This window comes from Anomalospiza imberbis, chromosome 8, assembly GCF_031753505.1.
Source record: "Anomalospiza imberbis isolate Cuckoo-Finch-1a 21T00152 chromosome 8, ASM3175350v1, whole genome shotgun sequence".
NCBI classification, from domain to species: domain Eukaryota; kingdom Metazoa; phylum Chordata; class Aves; order Passeriformes; family Viduidae; genus Anomalospiza; species Anomalospiza imberbis.
The window spans coordinates 14,233,229-14,245,485 of NC_089688.1; the positions used below are offsets into that span (position 1 = coordinate 14,233,229).

The window sequence follows — 12,257 nt, forward strand, 5'->3', positions numbered from 1 at the left end:
GCACGGGTGAAAGCTAAGGAACACATTTTTCAGATGCAACTGCTAATTGTCCGTGTGTAATTAGCTGACACCTAACTAGAATACACAACTGATTAAAAATCAGTGACCATCTTTTTCATTTCCTACATATTTTAATTAATCAAAGGAGACATAATATAACAAGAAATGAAAACTGTACCAAGGAAAACAATTCTGGCATGCATGTTAGTCTCAGAGTGCTTTTAATTTAAACAGCTCATCTGATCAGGCATATTGGCAGGATGTGGCTCTTCAGGGAGGTAGGGAGTGCTTGGGAGAAGTCAGTAACACAAAAGAGTATTTAGATGTTTACAACCAAAATTGTTTTCTATCAATTCACACCATTCTTCAATTCACCTGATGTATTTTCCTACTGTCAATTTTTTGGAAGAAAAAAATAATTAGTCTATATTCAATTATACCTCCATGTGGTTACATGCTGGTTTTACCATCACTGCTAACCTCCAGCAAGTCCTCTAGTTTCTAATCCAACCTGCTTCACACCAGACATATGTCAACCTCACAGCATCTCTGCTATCCCACTTCCTTTTGGTCAGATTTCATGTACCAGTGTCATAGCAGAATGACTGGCCAGCCATCCAAAAGCATTTTAACAGACAAATGCTAATATATCTTTCTCAGGCTGGTCATCCAGTTATCCCAATGCTCAAAAATGTTTGCCTGCCAATAAATGTACTGGTCTGCTAAAAAAAAAAAAAGAAAATAATTTTGGGCTACTTGGAAAAATCCTAAAAAAATCTACATATTCCAGTAGTTTTCCCATGCAATATATTGGAAGAGCACTTCTGTAACTCTGTGATTATACTGGTAGAACATTGCACCACAGAATATCAACTTACAATGTAGAACTTATATCTTGAAAAGAAAAAAGCAAACTGTGCAGGCACAATGATTCAGAGATGAGCGATTAAAGCAGCAAACCCAAGCAAGTCAAAGAAAGCACCATCATATCAGCAACGCCTCCCCACTCAAAACACTCTTCTCATGAAAAGAAGTATGCCAAATCCTTTACAATTCTTTCAAATTAAAACAACAAGCTTAAACGGAAGATTGCCACAAACTACAAGGTTCAAATTCTATCCAGATTTCCCTTAGCAGTAGACATTTACAGCTCTGGGTTCTTAAAAATTTACTATGGTAATAGCAGTCTTGGATCCAGAATCACAGCTAGACTCAGACACATGCAAATGACTCCTGTATCTACCTAAGCAAGAACTGTATATCTGTCAGCCCCACATGTTTAGAACTCTTGTATCACACAAATATACACCCCTTCCCATTGTGAGAATGTCTTTATAAAGCATGGGATTTTATTATTTGTCTTAAAGTTCATTCTTTTCATTATTATCTTGACTGGGGCAATAAATTTGGATTCCGCCTCCACTTCCCTGTCAAGGAAAGATTCTCTGGTAGATTTAGGAATATGTACCATGTTACAAGACATGGAAAAAAAGCTACAAGAGTAGAGTCCTGCCACCTGGCATACCATGTCCTAGGGCTAAAGCAGCTGGGACCATATGCTGTTTCATTGATTTGGCTATGCCTTATAATGAGCAGTGCCAGGGAAGGATGTATACACACATATATATTGCAGCACCATCAACATCCGTGACATTGGGACACTTAAGAAATCTTTTCATCTACTAGCATCTCCAGTCCCTACACTGTCAGGTCTGGGAAGGAGCAATCCTCTCTGAGCTGTTGGTCACACTAAGTTCCCTACTCAAACCAAGATGATTCCCACCAGAAAGTGGAAATTTGACCAGGCCCTGTGTTACCACATACAGACTGATGGAACAAATCTGTGTTTCAGTTTGAAGGGGATTGTTTCCCAACAGAGCCATAGCCAATCAATTTTTTTAAAACATATGGAAAGTTTGTACAATAATATGATTTATTCAAGGCTTTAGTCTTGCAAAGGCAGATTTAGCTACATTAGCCCATAAGATGCATGAATTGCCCAATTTTGGAGCTATCCTTTTAGCAATGTTGTTTATACAGACTTGCATGAGTGTTCAGCTGGAAAAGCAGAGAGAAAGTTCCATGTTACTAAAAAGTAAAGGTTGTAAGATGAACCACTGTATAGTCCAAAGGAACTCATCAGTAACAGTGAAAACATCATATTTTGGTTTAGTAACTAATGAGATAAATATTCCATAGCATCAGGAAACATAACTCAGAAAACACTTGCAATCACACTTCACCCCAGCAGGTGCAAGAGCTTGGCCCCCAACACTGCTGAGACCACGAGCTTGCAGCAGGGGCAGGCACCCAGTGTGTGCTGAGCCACCCCTCTGTGCCTGCCTCGAGAGCCTCCTCAGGTGCTGCTGCTCACCTCCACAGCCCTCAGCACAGAAACAACAGACACACAAATGCAGCAGGAGCAAGAGAGAGAGCCAGGAGAATGGGGCAGAGCATAATGGGGACCACAGGAGGACAGAACCCCTGAGTCACTCCTGTGAGTCGCAGCTCATCTTCTCCCAAGGCCTGAACTCCCACCACAGCACAGAGATGCTTTGCCCAGGTTTTTTCTTACAAACATTAATTCAGACTTGATGTTTTCACTGTCCTGTCATGGCTGCCCAAAGGATTTAGAGTTCAGGCTGAAGACTTTTAGTAATTTCTGCCACGGCAGCATAGCAGGGCTCTGGAGACACTGATGGTATTTATAGCAGCCTAGAAATTGTACCTCTTCTCACCAGCTGAACCAGTTCCCTGAGCTGACTGCTGCAGCTAATTGAAAGAAGACTGTCATGTACCATCAGCTAAATTTACTGCTGGTCCTCACGATCGGGTTGTGCTGACTGCATTGTGACAGCTGTGTCTAAAGGGAGGTCGTCTTCATTTCTACATTTTCTCTCTAGGAACAAGAGCTTCTTCTCTATCTGCACTGCTAGGTTTCTATTCATAGGCTTGAACCCTGTGATGTAATCTTCCTTTTTGTTTCCAAGGAAACAATATTTCATGTATTCTACTTTCAAGTTTTTCTTCCTTTAGGTTTTCCCCCCTCCACCTGCTCTCTTCCTCTCTCTTTAAAGAGACAAGTCAATAGGTAAAACCTGTATTTATCTCTGGCATGCCATGTATTTATCTTTCTCTAAAACCAGACTTATCATAGCACTAAACAATTCGAGACATTTCAAAAATATGCTTAGTAATAATTTTATGCACTGTTTATACATATTACTTTTCTGATAGCAAAAGAACTATAATTGCATTAGGCAGCAACTCCTGTGATAGTTCAAATTTTTCAAAAACTTAGGGTCTGCATCTCAGCCTCAAGTTCTTTTTTCCTGCAAAGATTTTTTAAAATTGTCTCACTGACTGTCCAGCCAGTTTTCCCACAGTTTTACTCCTTAAGTAAGTGTTCCTGATGGCCAGTCCTGTCCCCTGGCACCGCCTTTCTGGCAGCAATGCATCTCCTAACACCCCTTTACATGCTCCTTTCTGCCACTGGGCTATGTTCTCGGGTCTGTGGTGGCTTGGAGGTAATTTTCATTCGAGTGAAAATCCTCTACATTAATGTTCTTTTATAATAATTTTAAATTTTAAAATAATAACTTCTCTGTCTGTAAGTCAGAAAAATGCAGAAGACCAAATTCATAATTTACAGTGAAATCAGCATTTGTAACAGATGGAATAAGGTGTGTTGAATGGATAGTTGCACAAGTGCAGGTGCTTTGGTGTCTTACTGGAAAAGCAGCAGGTCAAGCTAATAGCTTGTCTCAAAATTTTCAGCATGTGTTTATGTCTAGGGGTCAAAAAATGTGGGAGAGACTGGCTGTTTTAACAAGAGACTATTTTAACACTGCAGAAAAATTAAGAGCAGCAATACTCACAAATGTAGTTAATTCTGACTGGGAAAACTACTCTCATTTTTATTACTACTGCCTTGTACCTCCATGATATAAAAACAATAAATGAGCTGAACTGGTGATATTCTGCTCAAGGGACAACAAAGTAACAGACAAGATTTTTTTTAAGGACCACCCAGTTCAGAACATAGAAGAGCAGGTAAAATTCCAAGCTAAAGAAGATGATGTGGACCAAGAACGCTCATAAGCAATTTGTGTGGTGAAGGGGAAAAAAGGTGTGAAAGCATGATAGATATAAAGATATCATAGAAATATTATAGATATAGATACAAATTTTATGCTGTCAAATAAATTATCAAAGTAAGCATGGAAATTATTTGTAGTCAGCATCTTGCATTTTGGGTCATGTTGTAGACTAATACCTATCACTTCCTGTATCAGTTCCAAAGAAGGCCAGGCTCTGTTGATATGTGATCTTGATGCAGAGGCAACAAGTCCTTCCACAACATCTCTGACTCGTCACATAAAAGGATGTGCACTGGGAAGACTTACATGATCTAGACCTCTGCCAATATCTCTGGATTCTTTTCAAAAATTCAACACAGTCTTCTCTCAAATCCCAAAAATAAGGGTTTCCCATGCTCTGCAATCCTACTGGAAGCTATTCCAGGAAGCCACTTGTCTCCTCCTTCCACATTCAAAGCTTTCATAGTTTTTTCCCAGAAGACCGCGTTTGTTATCAAGCTTCCGTATCTCCTAATCTGGCCATGACTTAATAAGTTGTCAATGCTCTCTCCTTCCTAATCGTTGCTCAGACTCAAGAACCTCAGTAAAAATCACATTTGACAGGCATGGGAAAAGTAGCAAGCTTCAGGTCTTTGTCACTAGGTTTTGTTAGTTTATTTCTGAAATAGAATATTTCTGGTAGCTGAAATGCAAAGCACATTTCATGGTCTGGCAACACATTGCTTTAGAGATTGTGGCTCTGTAAAAAAAAGAGCTTTATGAAGTTTGTTTGCTTCTCAAAGACAATCCTTGGCACTGGACAGGTCCAGTTGGGTCTCAGTAAATCAAAAGCTTATTTGATGTCAGTGAAACTAAGATACAACTGCTGTTTTGCTCCAGGTTGTCAGAAAGCTTCTCAGTAATCACTTTCAGTCAGAATAGATGCTCAATTGTTCTTTCCTGCTGCAAGGGGGAAAAAAACAGCAGCTTGCTCTTCCTCAATAATTCCCTCATATTTCATTTTTAATCTCTTAAGCAAATTACAAGTGAAGACCTTTGATGTATGCGCCAAACTCATTCATTTCTCAGTACTTGCTGGACTAGAGAGGATCTCCCGTTCTTATGCATGTGGATGATAATAACAACTTCAAAGCCCCCAGGCATGTGTTAGCTCTCCCCAATTTCCTTTATAAGTATGTATTTCGTGGGCCAACACTGGTTAAGAACCATATGCAGCTGTACTTGAACGTAATCTATTAAGGCAGCCTTGCTATCTCTCTCATAATGTAACAACCCTATTTCTGCTTTGCAGATCTACTCAGTCTGGATTTTGCATTTTTCCTGAAATGAAGTACCTAATTTCTAGCATTCATGGTGTTCTCAGCTTAAAATAGTCTGGAACCTGATCAAACTCAGAGCAAAAAGTCATTAAAAGGCACTTGCCCTGAGGTGATTTGGAGCATTCCTGGTGGATTATGAGGCATTGCTTTGCTGTTGTGGGGTTTTATGACATGAAGTGCAGCTGATTACTTCTAGAAGGACAGTAGGTCATAGCCATATGGTACCACAGGACCAGATGTTCCAAGTACAGCAGAACAGCTGCACCTGAGCAGTGGCTGGGTAAACTTCCCCCAAGCTTGCTAAAGAAGAATGAAAAAGGGACATATTTCAAACCAGTTAGTGCTATAGCTGTCATTATAATTTAGTTTGTCCAACTCATTATCAGAACACTTGGAGGCAAAGACCACAGAAGAGTTAAAGAGAATATAATGTAGTCACATAAATAAGAAAAACCACCATGAGAGACAATTTACATTGGAAGAAAATAAATCGCTTTGGAAAACATGTAAAACTTCAGGCTTTCAGCCAAGCTTTATCTAAGGAGGTGGAGTGGGAAGAGTAAACAGTTTTTCTCTAGGGCAGAAAATTTATCTCATAAGTGGGAAGCACAAATTTCACGTAGTTTCCTTTAACGGGTTTGTTACTGACCACAGTCAGTGGAACAGACACCAGAACAATGGCACCAGCACAGCAACTCTGGTGTTTCCCCATTTGCTCTGCCAGTAAGCCAGAAGCCTGTACCAAGTGGACTGCAAACATCAATCCAATTTCTGTCTCTCAGCTATATTTAAGTCTAGATTTGGCACTCCATATACCATGAGATTACTCTGACCTGAAACCTGCTCTCAGCATGTCTGGACAATTTTTCTGATCAGAGTAACATACCAAGTATCTACTATTTTTGTTTATTTTTTTAAGTGTGCTATGCTTAGGAAATAGCTTGGACCATAGATTTCTGGAACCTCTGCAGCAATATGTTATTAATGATACAGAGAAGTAGAAGAAAAAGAGCTTCTTATCCCCATGAATAGCAAGAGTAGAAACAGACTGTGGCAGTTTCCCAATTCTCTTGTCAAGAGAATTAGGTGCAATTCTCTGTGTGTTACTGTGGTAAATTAGTGACAAAACCTGCTTGATTTTTGGCAATGCTGTTTTCTTTAGAGGTCAGTTTAAACACTGACCAATTGTAGATGCCCCATTTTTGGGCCTGAGGAGCACACCAGGATGCCCTGCACAGCACAGAATGAGGTACTCACTAGATACTCTCTCTGCATAGGATTCTTCTGGTAGGTGCTCTCCTTGCAGGGCTTCCTCTTAGCACTGACTGAGCAACAGGGGAGTCAGCAGTTTGGGGCCCCAGGCTGTCCCCATTCCCAGCATTCTTCAGTAAGGGGAGGTTACAAGGAAGACCTCATCCCTATTTTCTGGATTACTATGCCTTGGGATCTATACTCAATTTCAACACAAATCTCCCAGAACATATTTTCTGCTGACAGTGAGAGAAAAAGCAGAACAGTGAACAAAATGCCTTTCAGAACCCCTGCCCAAGCCTCACCCCACAAACTCAGGAAACCTTGTTCAGGATTGGGGTCCTTCCTTCCTAACCCCCAGGGAATTTGCTTTGTCCCTGTCTCACATCGTCTCTTACAAACACAACCACTGTACTGGGCTATTAGCCCCGTCACAGACATATCAAGAGAAACACCGGTCAGTAAATTTGACTTCTATCAGGTCAAATCCAAATTACCCTCTTGACAATACTACCTAAGAAGCTCATAAAACAGTGTGTCTACTTGTTATATGACTTGGACAAACAGCATCAACCTTTATCTACAAGAACGTTTGCTTACTGAGTAAAAAAGAAAACCACAACACATAAAAAAGTAACATACCACAAGTCTATAATTTCTGATGGACCTTTAAGTTCCTCTTATTTTCAGACTTTCAGAAATGCTCCTTAATGTGTCAACTTAAAGCATTCAGCCACTGAAATCCTTACTCTGTGAAGCAAAGCTGCCCCTTTGATTTGATTTGCAGAATGGCCTCACAAGTCAATGTAATTCTGATTCCCCTGCTGATAGCAGCAACACAACCGACATCTGGCTGAAATGAAGTAATGAACACAACAGACAGCGCTTATTAAAGAATCAAATAAAACTCTGAATACATCAATCAAAAATAAGCATACAACCAATATTTTCTGGCAATCCATAGCTGGGAGTTGAAGAAGGAAGCACAAAACCAGGCTCAAACAGTAGGTTACTTAGGGCAGCAATTGTCATTTTTGTTTTATGGATCTGCAATGCCTTTCTCAGCAGAGCCCCAACCCTGATGGGGGCCATTAAGCAATACTTCAGTAGAAAGAGAAATTAAATGAGTAACGCCCAGGAAGATACTCCTGCACGCAAGGTATTGTCAGACAAGTTTTATGTAGTGCTTTATAAATGCCAGTTGACTTCAGCAAGAATCAAGGGCATGCAGCATTTTGTGAGGAGGGAGCAGTCATTTAAAGCATTTCTCTCTATCTGCAGTAATCAAAACAAGTTATAGCCAGGCTACAACTATATGTCTAGTTTGAAGACTGCTTGTCTGTGTGAGACAGAACCATCTGGATTTACTTTACAGTTAACTTTAAAATATATATATATCGGATTTCTTAACTTTTGCCAAACAACTGGAAACATAATGGTTTCTGCATGCTGTTAGCATCTCACTACAGCTGCAAATGTCCATTAAGACAATCTTATATAATTATATACTTATTCTTCCCATGAAATTGTTAAAAACCCAGCTCTTTCAAATAACATATTTTGTAGTGAAGAGGAAATCTTCCAGTTCCCCAGGTTGGAATGGGGGAGGGAAGTCTTCTAAAGCAAAACTTTACGCAAAGCTTTTTCTTTTAACTAACATAAAAATTACAAGTCTTAGTATGTTAGATTTTCCCAACTGTACCTCTAGTGTGCTCTGGCCAGAAATCTACAATTTCTTTCCTTTTCCTTTCCTTTGTGGAAGAAGCTCATTCCTTCTAAGATATTTTTTTTTCCAAAGGAAAAAAAAAAAAAAAAAAACCAGCTTCCCCCCACGCACACCTTTTCCCAACTCTTCCCTCTGGATGGGACGTTAGTTCTCATCCTTCCCACAGTTCCATACTCTTGTTCAACAGAAAGTGTCAGTGGCACCTGGTGCCACTGGGTGGCTGCCCTTGGGAGCTGATCCCCAACAGCAGCGATCTGCATACAGAACATGAGCAGGCTGAATGCAGGCAAGGCTCCAGGAATGGGGGGTGATCTGTGTGTTCAAAGCACCATCATCAGTTTGGCCAAGATTTTCAGAAATTACCAATAACACGGCACATGTCAGTTTTTAGGAGTCTGAGGTAAGGTAACAATTCAACTTTCTGGAAGGCAGGTCCTTACCTCTTCCAAGATAAGAGCCTTCCTGCTGTGTTTTCTATGTGTCCAGGCTCAAAGCACTCCAAGTCATTGGCCACTCTCAAAACATCTCAGCAGCTAGGATTTTTTAGTTAACAAAAACAAAACTAATGGAAACAGAAACAACTAGTCCCAAAAATTGGACACAATCCTGTGCAATGTGCTCTAGGATGACCCTGCCTGAGCAGAGAGGTTGGACCAGATGACCCACTGTGGTTCTTAGCCATCTTACCCATTCTGTGACTTTTCCAGGAGGTGAGTGACCTTCTGCACATGTTCTCAGGATCCTACAGAGAGAAGGGAACAGGGCTTATATTGCTTTGACAGCCATTCAGACAGAAAAATACTTCTTTTTCAGATGCCCGCCTGAAAATAACAATACCACAAAATGCTGTTATGCTATTGATCTCATCAAAAAGACAGCCTTGGTTAGAGACAAGCAACAGACCACTGCCCACCCTTGAGACACAGAGACCTCACAGAGCAGCCTCCTCTCACCAGCACTGCCAGTCTGCTGGATCATCTTACCCATGTTACCCATACTGGGTCACCTGCAAGGATAAAGATAAAGCAACTTCTGCTAGTTTCTGTTATATGGGGTCTGTATCTCCTCCTCCACAAAGTTTCTCTGTTATCAGTATAGAAATAATTTGCACCACAACCTTACAAGTTATCTTAGAAGGCACAGCAGGTTTCTAGCATCCAAGCTCTTTTTCATTTTAAGAGTGACTATCTGAATAATTGGCAGGGAGGAGCTTGGCTGCTTGGTAATGCAGAATCTTGGCTAGAGTGATGCTGTTAGCATGAAACAGCAGCAGATCCAATGCCCAGAACTTGAACTGAAACTGTTTGTTATTACTTCACATCTGTATTGTAGCATTAGCCACAGGCCATGACCAAGTCTGGCCCTAGTCCTTCTGGGATGAACTTCTATATTTTAAACAGACAGGGGATGACAAAGGTGATTGAAAGGATTTAATGCAACATTAAAAATAACTCACAGAGTCAGGAATTTGTGTCCTACTGAAAATTAATGGCAACTACCACAGGACTTGGGTACTTTGGAAAAAAATGGTCAGGCTGCCTGAATCTTTGGTAGGGCACAGGCATTTGCAGTCACAGAAGACTGTTTCTGTGCTTGCAAGAAATGAAAAAAGTTCCACACAAGGTTTCTATCAATAGCTGGCTGCTTTTTGCAGGCACTGGTGTGACAGTAGAGAGCACTGTGAGGCAGAAAGATAGGCAAGCAGTGCATGCAGGTCTGCTCAAAGATATCATTCCCAGGATGGTCAACTCAACAGAAGAAAAAAAGTCCAGAGACCAAATGGCTACTTCTAGTATCGCACGCTTGCCCCGACTAGTCTCTTTGCCTCTTTTTCCCACCCTCAGGCAGAAGGAAAAGATCTGAAGAATTTCTCTTAAGAAATATCAATACTCACATGACAGCTGGATCTTAGATTGTTGCAAGCCTAGCTCCAACAGCACCAAAATCTCTTCCTAATGCAGTGGTTCAACTTGCAGCTCTGAGGCAGGGTTTGCTGCAGAACAAATGCCCAGGCAGAGGATGTAATGTACCAGCTGCTCATGTGTGATCCCCAAACCCTTCAGCTCTGTGGCCATGAAGGTCACCACAGACAAAATACTGGAGTGGATGAGGTGTGGCTCTGACACCAGGGGACCCAGCTTTGATCTTTGATGAACCTGGCTGTGACTTAGCAGAGAAAGTTTTAGGCTTTCTTCAGCAGGAAGTCATGGAGCTCTTTAAGGAAGTAGAGAATTTTTCAAAGTCTGGAGGGCGCACCTCTGCCTCTAATTGGCGAGCTGTGCTCATGTCACCAGAACTGAGCCATGCTAAGCACCTTGTTGCTCTCAGCAAAGAAAGGCATTTCATAAGTTACATGGGTACTGAAAGGGTTGGCACTGGAGAACTAAAACAAGAAGCAGGGGAAGACAGTTTTCTGGTGGAGCACATGTAAGAGAAAAGGACCTTATCAGGATGCCACCTCTCCCACTGCCCATTGTTGTGCCAGTGCCAAGTCACTTGTGCACAGCATTACAGGAAACAGCAGTGCAATGCTCCTTACCCATGTGCAGCAGTAAACACAGCATCGGCCTTGACAAGGGGACAACATCAAATATGATATTTATTTTACTATAGTCAACATGCAGGCATCATGTTATCTTAGTCATACCAAGACTAGGTAACTAAACTGCCAGGTTTAATGTTTCAGGTCACATCAGGGAATAGTTTTACCAGCAGATGTAAAGATCGTCATTTGGAGTGGGTAGCACTCAAGGTCAGAGTCAGCAAATCCTCCTCTAAAAATAGACTCTACTTGCACAGTTAGTAAGGTTTCTTTTGTCGTTCTGCTGCACTTCACAGGACCCAGTTACTTACAGCACCCACCTAAGCTTACAGGTAAGGCTAAGCAATTTACATTTCCTGCTGTACTTCTGCTCCTTTTTCCTTCCTTTTGTAACTTGGTTTAGTAAAGCAGGGAGAGAACTGAGAACTGGAAAATTTGCTGAGGTAACTATTAATTTCATTAGCTTGTTGCAGAGAAAAATAAAAATTATTATTACAGACTCAAAAAGGTTTTGAAAGTATAATATATAATTTAGAAAACCAAACTTGTTGTGTTACAGAAATCACTTTATAAATTAGGAAATTAGGTGCCAAAAGTATAATTATCTTGGAGATAATTTCAATGTAAAAGTTAGGCAATGAAAATGCAATTTTTAAAGACTTTAACATCTGTCCCAGAATATTTTGCTTGTTCTTCAACAATTGCTCCACCCTCCAGTCAAATCTAGCTTTTCCAATTGAATTAAAAATCTCTCAGATGATGCTGTGTTATAAGTTTCCTTGGACACTTTAATAATATTTAATAAAATCTCAGTTTAATCTGTTTTCAATTAACCAGTCCAGTCAACAATAAAGAATAAGGGCAAAAATAAGTTTTTAAAAAGTCATAAGTGGCTTAGAAATTCATGGAAATAACTGGTTAGTTTTGAATATTCACAGCAGTAGGTTCTGGGAAATAATTGCACAGAGGCTGCAATTATTCTGGTTTTAAGCTGTTTAAAGATGACTGCAATAGATGAACTATTTTATAGTCCATGAATGCTTTAAGCATAAGAATGCAGGGCTAAAATAAAGGAACTGAAGTAAATGAACTTTGGTGAAGACTTAGACAGGAATAAGTAACACAGGATTATACATTTTGCTTAAGTATCCTGCAAATCCAGTTTTGGAATTTGGTAAATTCTTTTTGGGGTCTTTTAGAGAAACATTTTTTGAAAGACTTCTCCATCACAAGAAGTATTCGTAAAAAAATAATCTTTTTGGCCTAGTGTTAGGGGAAAAAAACCCCAACAAAACAAAACAACATAACTTCACCCAAAG

At 40.3% G+C, this 12,257-nt stretch overlaps 1 protein-coding gene across 2 annotated transcripts in view; it reads left to right on the forward strand.

The window, feature by feature from the left end:
* Nucleotides 1-12,257, forward strand: part of DUSP29 (dual specificity phosphatase 29) — a 69,808-nt gene that overhangs the window by 29,169 nt on the left and 28,382 nt on the right. The gene's annotated exons all lie outside the window — the stretch shown is intronic.